The sequence below is a fragment of the Cupressus sempervirens genome, chromosome 10 (genome assembly GCF_028749045.1).
Source record: "Cupressus sempervirens isolate cs-2001-9-10 chromosome 10, ASM2874904v1, whole genome shotgun sequence".
Lineage (NCBI taxonomy): Eukaryota > Viridiplantae > Streptophyta > Pinopsida > Cupressales > Cupressaceae > Cupressus > Cupressus sempervirens.
The window spans coordinates 168,517,394-168,524,836 of NC_143127.1; the positions used below are offsets into that span (position 1 = coordinate 168,517,394).

Consider the following 7,443-nt stretch of genomic DNA (forward strand, 5'->3'; position numbering starts at 1 on the left):
CAAACTTTCAAAGTAGGACCTCTCCCAGTGCCTCTCTTTGAGGATATTCTTATCAAAGTCCACTACAAACCTTGATTTCTTGGGCCTTCATAACAAAGCATGCTCTGGGAGCTTCTTCCAACTCGGCCCTTGTTAAGACTCGTGTGACCATTCCCACAAGGAGAAGACCCTAGAAACTATTGGAGATGCCAACGCACCCCCAATAACTTGAAGGCTTCATTCCATGAAGAGAGATATATCTAATGTAATTCATGAAGTGGGATACTGCGCTAAAAGTTAAGGGGTTGAATCAAGATACAACACATTTGCCACATAAGCCAACCTGGGTTGATTTCCATGGTTCATGTCAGTGCGTAATTTTGTTTACTGAATGCAGTTCAATGTGTTATTTTTTAACTATACTTGATAAATTATACAAAATGGAACTTCAATGTTAGTAAGCGAGTATCTATTCACCTTGTGATTTTTTAAAAATCCTACAAATATTGAAAGCTAATTTATTTTACCAAAGAAAACTAAGATTGCTATGAAAGAGTAAGTGAAACAAATATTCTAAGAAGAAACACATCACTCAACACACATTCTTCAATATATTGATTAAATATAGAATTATGTGCAATGCTGGTGCTCTCAACATTTTTTATGGGAAGAGTGATTGATCCCTGTCATTTTACAAAAGCGATCCAACCATGTTGGAGACTTCAAAGTTAGAGCATCCCCATCTACAATAATGACAATAATGCTGGTGAGAGACAATAATGACATGATACAAAAATAAGTTATAGCTAAAATGCTTTTAATAGGGAAATTAAAACCACTAATGATTTAACTAGATCGTAAATTAAGAAAAGGGGTTGTTAGTGCAATAACAAACCTCAAGTATCAATATTGTCAAACTTGGGCACTCTGACTTAAGTTTATCAATTATGCTACTCAATACCCTGCAACTAAATACAACGAGATCATGATCAATTAGCATTATAATAACAACTTTAAGAAGACTAAGATCAACATGTTACCAATATGGTTGCAATTAGTAGAGATCAATTTTAGAGAATGAAGGCATGACACATTTCAACAAAGGGAAAAAAAATACTTTTAATAACATCAAAATGTAGAATGTAGCAATAGTCAAAAAAAGGATCTTGGCGATAGAATGTAAATAGTGAAGAATCATTGTGTGTAGCCACTTTAGCATCCATATATCTTTGGCTTCTCTCCCTCCCATCCAAAATAAGATGCAACCACTTTGAATTGAGAATGTACATGCTACAACATTCCATATGCATGGACAATAGGCAGAGCTGAAAAATGGAACATGTTTACATTAATGACCTGTATCAAAAATGCAAACATGTTGTATTTTTCAGCTCCACTTGATGTCCTATGCATATCAATTGAGATTGCATATTGAACTAGGGCCTTCTTCTGCATTTCTTGAAACCAAGAAAAATGAAACAAATTAATCCAAAATACATATTTATGGAACAAGTGATATGTAATGATTGCCCAAATTGTAAAACCATTGGCCTGAGTTGCATATATAATCCATCATGGTCAAATTGGTCAAGGGGGTAACGGTAGAATTTTTTGTCCTTAGGTGTTGGGAACATTTTCAAGTCATATTGCACCTATTGTATGAGGTCTAAAATGGTTTGGGTGTAATTCATTGAAAAATACAAAAAGTTTTTAATGTTTCTTGACAACATTGTCAACATCTAAATGCAATCTCCTTAAAAATGCAATTAGGTCTGAGAAGCAACACATGACTCACCACACATTCTTTGATATATTGATTGAAGATAGGATTACATCCAATGATGGTGCTTTCAACATTTTTATGGGGAGAGTGATTGATCCCTGTCATTTTAGAAAAGTGATTCAAAGTAACCATGGCTATTAGAGCCATTTCAGTGAAGTTTGAATAAGCCATTTCAATGAAGTTTGAATAAAAAAATGTATCAAAATGTTCAAGGCTACCAATATGGGCAAATAGGCCTAACAAGGGCTAATAGATGGGTTCAAGGATAGCTTTAGAGTTTAGTTGATGTTTGAGTCTAAAGGGGTAATAAGAGGCTATTTCATGTAATGGAATAAGAAATACATGTTAAAGTTGCAAAAATGGTGTAAGTTGTCAAATTCACAACATAAGGGATTAAGAAACAAAATCAGTCTATTATGTGTATATGGTAGTTACAAAGGTAGAGGTTGGTTTCAATAGATTGTATTTGTCTATAAAAGATGTCAAAGCTTAATGATAAATGTGATGATCAAATGAGTTTTGAGCATTAATTAAGGGTAACTTTCTCCATATTTATATGTTTTTGACTGGTATAACAACGCTTTAAAATGTTTCTTTCATGGTTGATCTATTAGTACCTAAATTATATTTTTTTGTGGATGAAAGCATGGTGAATGCCCCTAAATGATATTTTTTTATAGAGAAACACTTGTCAAGGGTTCTAGAGTCCTAGTTTGTGGAATTAGGACACATTTGAAGGATGAAGTTGTGATAAGAAGAAAGGGATGACAATCAATAAATTATTTTGTGATCAGTACTTAGGTGTGATCAAAGATTGATGGAAAACCAATATGTGGATCATGGTGATTGGACGAAGTTGTTTGTGATGGGCTCTAACCATTAATTGGTCTTAATAAAGTCATTAAATTATTGGTTGATTAGTTAAGGAACTTGGTGTTGGTTCAATCAGTTTAGTGGTTTAAGAGGATATGTTTGATGTGAGAAGTTGTATCTCACTGGAATAATTAAAGAATCTATCCTTGTATATGGGACAAATGTGTTGAACCACTATGCTTTTCATCATGGTGGTATCAGATCAAGGGTTAGATCCTTGCAAGTTGGTGAAGGTTAAGAGGAAGTCTAAGAAAGACAAAGATGGGTTTGATAAAATTAGAAAGAAATATGCTTGAAGCATACAAAGCATTGAAGGGATTGTTGAGTAATGGAAAGAAGAAAAGAGAGAAAGACAAGAAGAGGAAAAATTTGTGTGAAGAAAGGAGGCAAAGCTATACTACCAAGAAAGAGATAGATAATGAGGCTTGATGTCATGGAGAGGAAGATAGATTTGAAGCAAAAAAAGGACAAACAACTTGGTTCAAGATGTTTAAGTAGAGATGGATGGTGAAGAAGATGAAGAACCTAGTGTTGAAGAGGTTCAAGGTGTTGAAGCAGGTGTGGAAGAAAAAGGTGCTAGTGAGGACAAGGAAGCAAGTCCTACGAGGCTTGAGTATGATGAGTTAGTGGTTTTTGGGATAATGACAAGTCCTTTGAGTGAGGAGAAGGGTATGAAGGCTAATGATGTAACCTTCATGGTGAATGAACACTTACAATGCCAAAAGGAATGGCATGAGGTAAGTGACAATTTGGTAGAAGAAATGATCTCAGTGAAAAGGATGCAATGATGTTGGTGATGGGTCATGAGAAGATCATGGAGGTTGTTTATGCTCCAAGAACTTAGATTGGATATGTTGTTGTTACCAAGACAAAAGAGTTTCTTTAGGTGGCATGCTTGGTGAGTTTACAGATGTATACAGTTGGGATGATGAAAATGAATATATCTAACTAGATGAAGAGCAGTGAGTAGGATGAAGTGGTCACAATGCCAAGGAAGAATCTTCCCAAGCCATATTCTCCTTAAAATGCCTTTGCATGTGTATAATCTCATAATAGAATATTATCTTCAGGCAGTGAGATTGGAAATTTTTATAAAGTTGAAAAAAGTGTGTTAGGTGGAGTTTGGTGATGATCAAAGGAGTCAACTAGACATGTCTACATAAACATGGAAGAGATAAAAATCTCCTATTATTCTATTAAGTTTAATGAGATGAACCCTCACATTGGATGGCAATGGTTTTTAAGTTGTTTTGAGTCCTTGTGTAGAAAAGGCATTATCATATTGTCTTGACCATGACAGTCATAGTCATAGTAATATATTGATTCATTAAAGGTCAGATCTATATGGTTGGGAAAAAAACACTATGATTGACCTTGAAGTGCATTGAGGTTATTTATTTGGTTTGAAGTGTGTGTTGGGAAGGTTTGGATCCTTTCATGTGTCACTGTTATGCCATAGTCATAGTATGATATTGAAATCAAATTGTGATGGAAATGGTGAAGCTTCATTGGGAGTTTGTAACCCTTTGTAATCAGCAAATGAGTTTGATCCATCTGATCCTATTTAGAAGGTGTTATGATGATTTAGTGAATGTTTATTCAAGTTTTAAGTTGGTAAGGCATTTGAGAAGAATTGATGGGACCATATATTGTTGTTTAGTTTTGATAGGTTTAGTTTAAGCTTCACTTGGATTTGAGAATGATTGCGTATTCTCTACTTAACAAGGCCAACCACATACTCAAAAATTATCACATAAAGATTACACCAATTGCAATTTAAGATGTTAAATTTTATTAAAAATTACATAATTAATTTTTACTAGAAATTGAATATGTACCTATATCATTGTGATGCACATCAAGGCCTTCATCATGTGTAGGATTTGTGTCAAGAATAGAAGGTTGCAGTGAAATGTCATACACATCGTTATCATTGTTCAAAATTTAACATCAAATAGATTATTTCTCATGAAGTTATCAACTTCTGTAATTATTCATTAGGCTTATTTACCTATGTGTGACCTAGTGCACCAGAAACTTCTACATCTCTTTGGCCACTGGAATTTGTACGATGGCGGGAAACCACTGTTTTATAGCCTTGCTTCAAGCCAATTTTTTTGTCCTCTTCTATGGGTGCTAGATTAAATTCAAGGCTTTGCATTTTTTGCATAATATCATCAATATTGAATGTATTCCTTATTTGTAATTTAATATTTAAAAAAATATATGAAATTTCATTTACTACTACTTACAAGGCGTGAGTGAATTTTCATATATCCACTAGAGCCAAGATGGTGTTGACCAACCTTCTCTTTCCAAGCATGTGTAGCCTTTGATGTGTCCTATAGCCTGTATATGTAAAATTTGAAATATGTTGCACATAAGTTAGATTATATAAATATAAAGATCACCGATTTGTGCATAATTACATTAATACTACCACATACCTATTTTTAATGGGTGGTGGGTTAATTCCTTTATCTCTTAGTCTTATCTCTTTTGCATCATCAATTATTTCATTCCAATCCAACTTTGGAACCATAAGAGGACACTCGTACTTTGGGCTTAGGTTTAGAGCCCTTATATATTGGTCTCTCTCATAGTCTTTAGATGTTTGCATGATTTTTTAAGAATTTGGACTCTGTTCAAAATATTTTGACCAAAGAGTTCCTCCATAGTTTTTATGAGCTGGTCTTTTAATTGATGGCCTTGCTCATTCCACCTTTTAACAAAAAAAAAAATTGTTAGATAAAAAAATTAGTTCAAGCTATGTGCCTTGAATATATTACAACAAATGGATGAATGAAGAAATGTAGCAACCAATTATATTAAGCTACATACATTTTACATAACGTGAGCCCCAATATCTTCATTGTTAAATCATAAAAAGATGTTTCATAAAAAAAAGATTGTGTCCTACAAAATTATCATGGGATCATTAGTCGAAAATGAGTTATGAATAAGTAAACTACAATTACACTCTAAATAATTACAATTTTAAAGTACCTGAAAGCTTAGGCAATTTTAAGGGAATCATATCTTTCTTGGCTATCAATAATGATGCCTCTAACAATCTAGTAGAAGTAACACAGGACGCTCCAGGAAAGGTTGGTAAATTATCACTAGTACTAGTATTTGGTCTATCATCATGAGAAGGTGTACATGTCCCTAAAAAAAGTTAATCAATGTCATACTATGATCAAACAAACATGAAAGTACAAATCATATCATATTTAAGACAACAAAATGTAGCGAAACAAGGATTTACTAGCTCTAGTTGCAATAGGTGTGGATGTTTGCATGCTCCTTGTTGTCAATCCTGCATGTGGCAATCTCAATGTGTTGGCCGGCCTCGTGGAAGGAGGCATATGCACATCATCAACACGTGAAAAATAATCCTACATGTATACAATGTATTGTATTTTTATAATATAAATTGCAAAAACATGAAAATAGTAATCTAAAATTGTCAATAATAGTCATGAAGGAAATAATGTCCCTTATGGTGATTGAAAATTTGAAATCACGTACCTATAGGAGCTACATTGGTACCCTCGTCATGTGGAACAACTCAGTGAGTTCTCAAAAATTGTTGTAATGAAACATACATATTTTGGTTCATGATTCATAAATTAGTATAAAACATAAAGCTTTATTAAATTGTTGTCCTAGCAAAAGATTCATTGTTGCTTACTTCTAGATAGTGTGCTTTATGACACATTTCATTTCTTGTGGCCTCTTTCTCTTCTGTTGGATTTGGATCCATCACAAGCCCAAGAATTTGTAGATTGAGGCATTGTTGCTTACTTCCAGACAGTGTGCTCTACAACACAATTCATTTCTTGTGGCCTCTTTCTCTTCTGTTGGATTTGGATCCATCACAAGCCCAAGAATTTGTAGATTGAGGCTCTTGAGGCTCTTTTTACACATGCCTATAGGTTCACCGGTATATGTGATGTCAATGACATCGCATAATACTATGGCCTCCATATCAACAACTATTTTCTCTCGTGTAATATGTTCTTTTCTCTTTCCCTAACCATCATGTTGTGACAAAAACATCAGTAATACAATCAAAACAAGTCCAAAACCTTAATGAAAATAACATAATAATATGACATTTTTGTAAAATTACAATTGCACAATTTTTTATACCAAAGGTTTACTTGCACCAGAGAAGTTCATCTCACCCTATGACAAAGAATATATATAAAAAATCAGCATAATGAAAGGAATAGTCAACTTGGAAAAAAACTTATTAATAAAATGGTATATTGTAAATTGGAGTTCTAATTGGAAGTAATTAGTTTAAATATTACATATATAGTACTTACAAGTCCCATGATATTAACTTTCTTTATATCTATGTGACTCAAATTGTAATCTATTAGCAGCTCTTCCCTTGAACTTAGTGATTTTATCGCACATACAAAACCATAATTTCCCTCATGTCCCTCAAAAATGCAAGTGGGTCACTTATTAGTTGACCTAGGACGTGTACTATTTATAAAACTTGTAATGTTCTTGATTTCTTTTGGCCTTCCATCAATGTACACAGCAAGTCTTTTACTTTGATCATTTGCTTTCCATTGTAGAAAATTTGTTGACTGTGCATACCTATGCATACTTTTTTATATTGAACTATCTGCATCCCAGAATCACAAGTTATCTTATTGTCGTACACCTTTTTTATACAAAATTTATGACCATTGTAGTACATAGCTTTGTAGTGCTTGACCTATTATTTTTCAAACATGTCAAAATTATGCATCCATTCGTGAATTGATATTAAAAAAATGGGTCATGAT

The 7,443-nt window shown here is 33.4% G+C and overlaps 2 long non-coding RNA genes across 2 annotated transcripts; both read right to left on the minus strand.

Annotated features, from left to right (window-relative positions):
• Positions 1-567: 567 nt before the first annotated feature.
• Positions 568-4,973, minus strand: LOC149533140 (uncharacterized). Its single transcript, XR_016357077.1, has 3 exons — positions 4,888-4,973; positions 875-947; positions 568-722 (listed from the first exon to the last, which is right to left on the minus strand). It is a non-coding gene; the product is annotated as an uncharacterized LOC149533140 (long non-coding RNA).
• Positions 4,974-5,092: 119 nt separating this feature from the next.
• Positions 5,093-5,690, minus strand: LOC149533141 (uncharacterized). Its single transcript, XR_016356653.1, has 3 exons — positions 5,642-5,690; positions 5,477-5,551; positions 5,093-5,357 (listed from the first exon to the last, which is right to left on the minus strand). It is a non-coding gene; the product is annotated as an uncharacterized LOC149533141 (long non-coding RNA).
• Between the last annotated feature and the right edge of the window lie 1,753 nt (positions 5,691-7,443).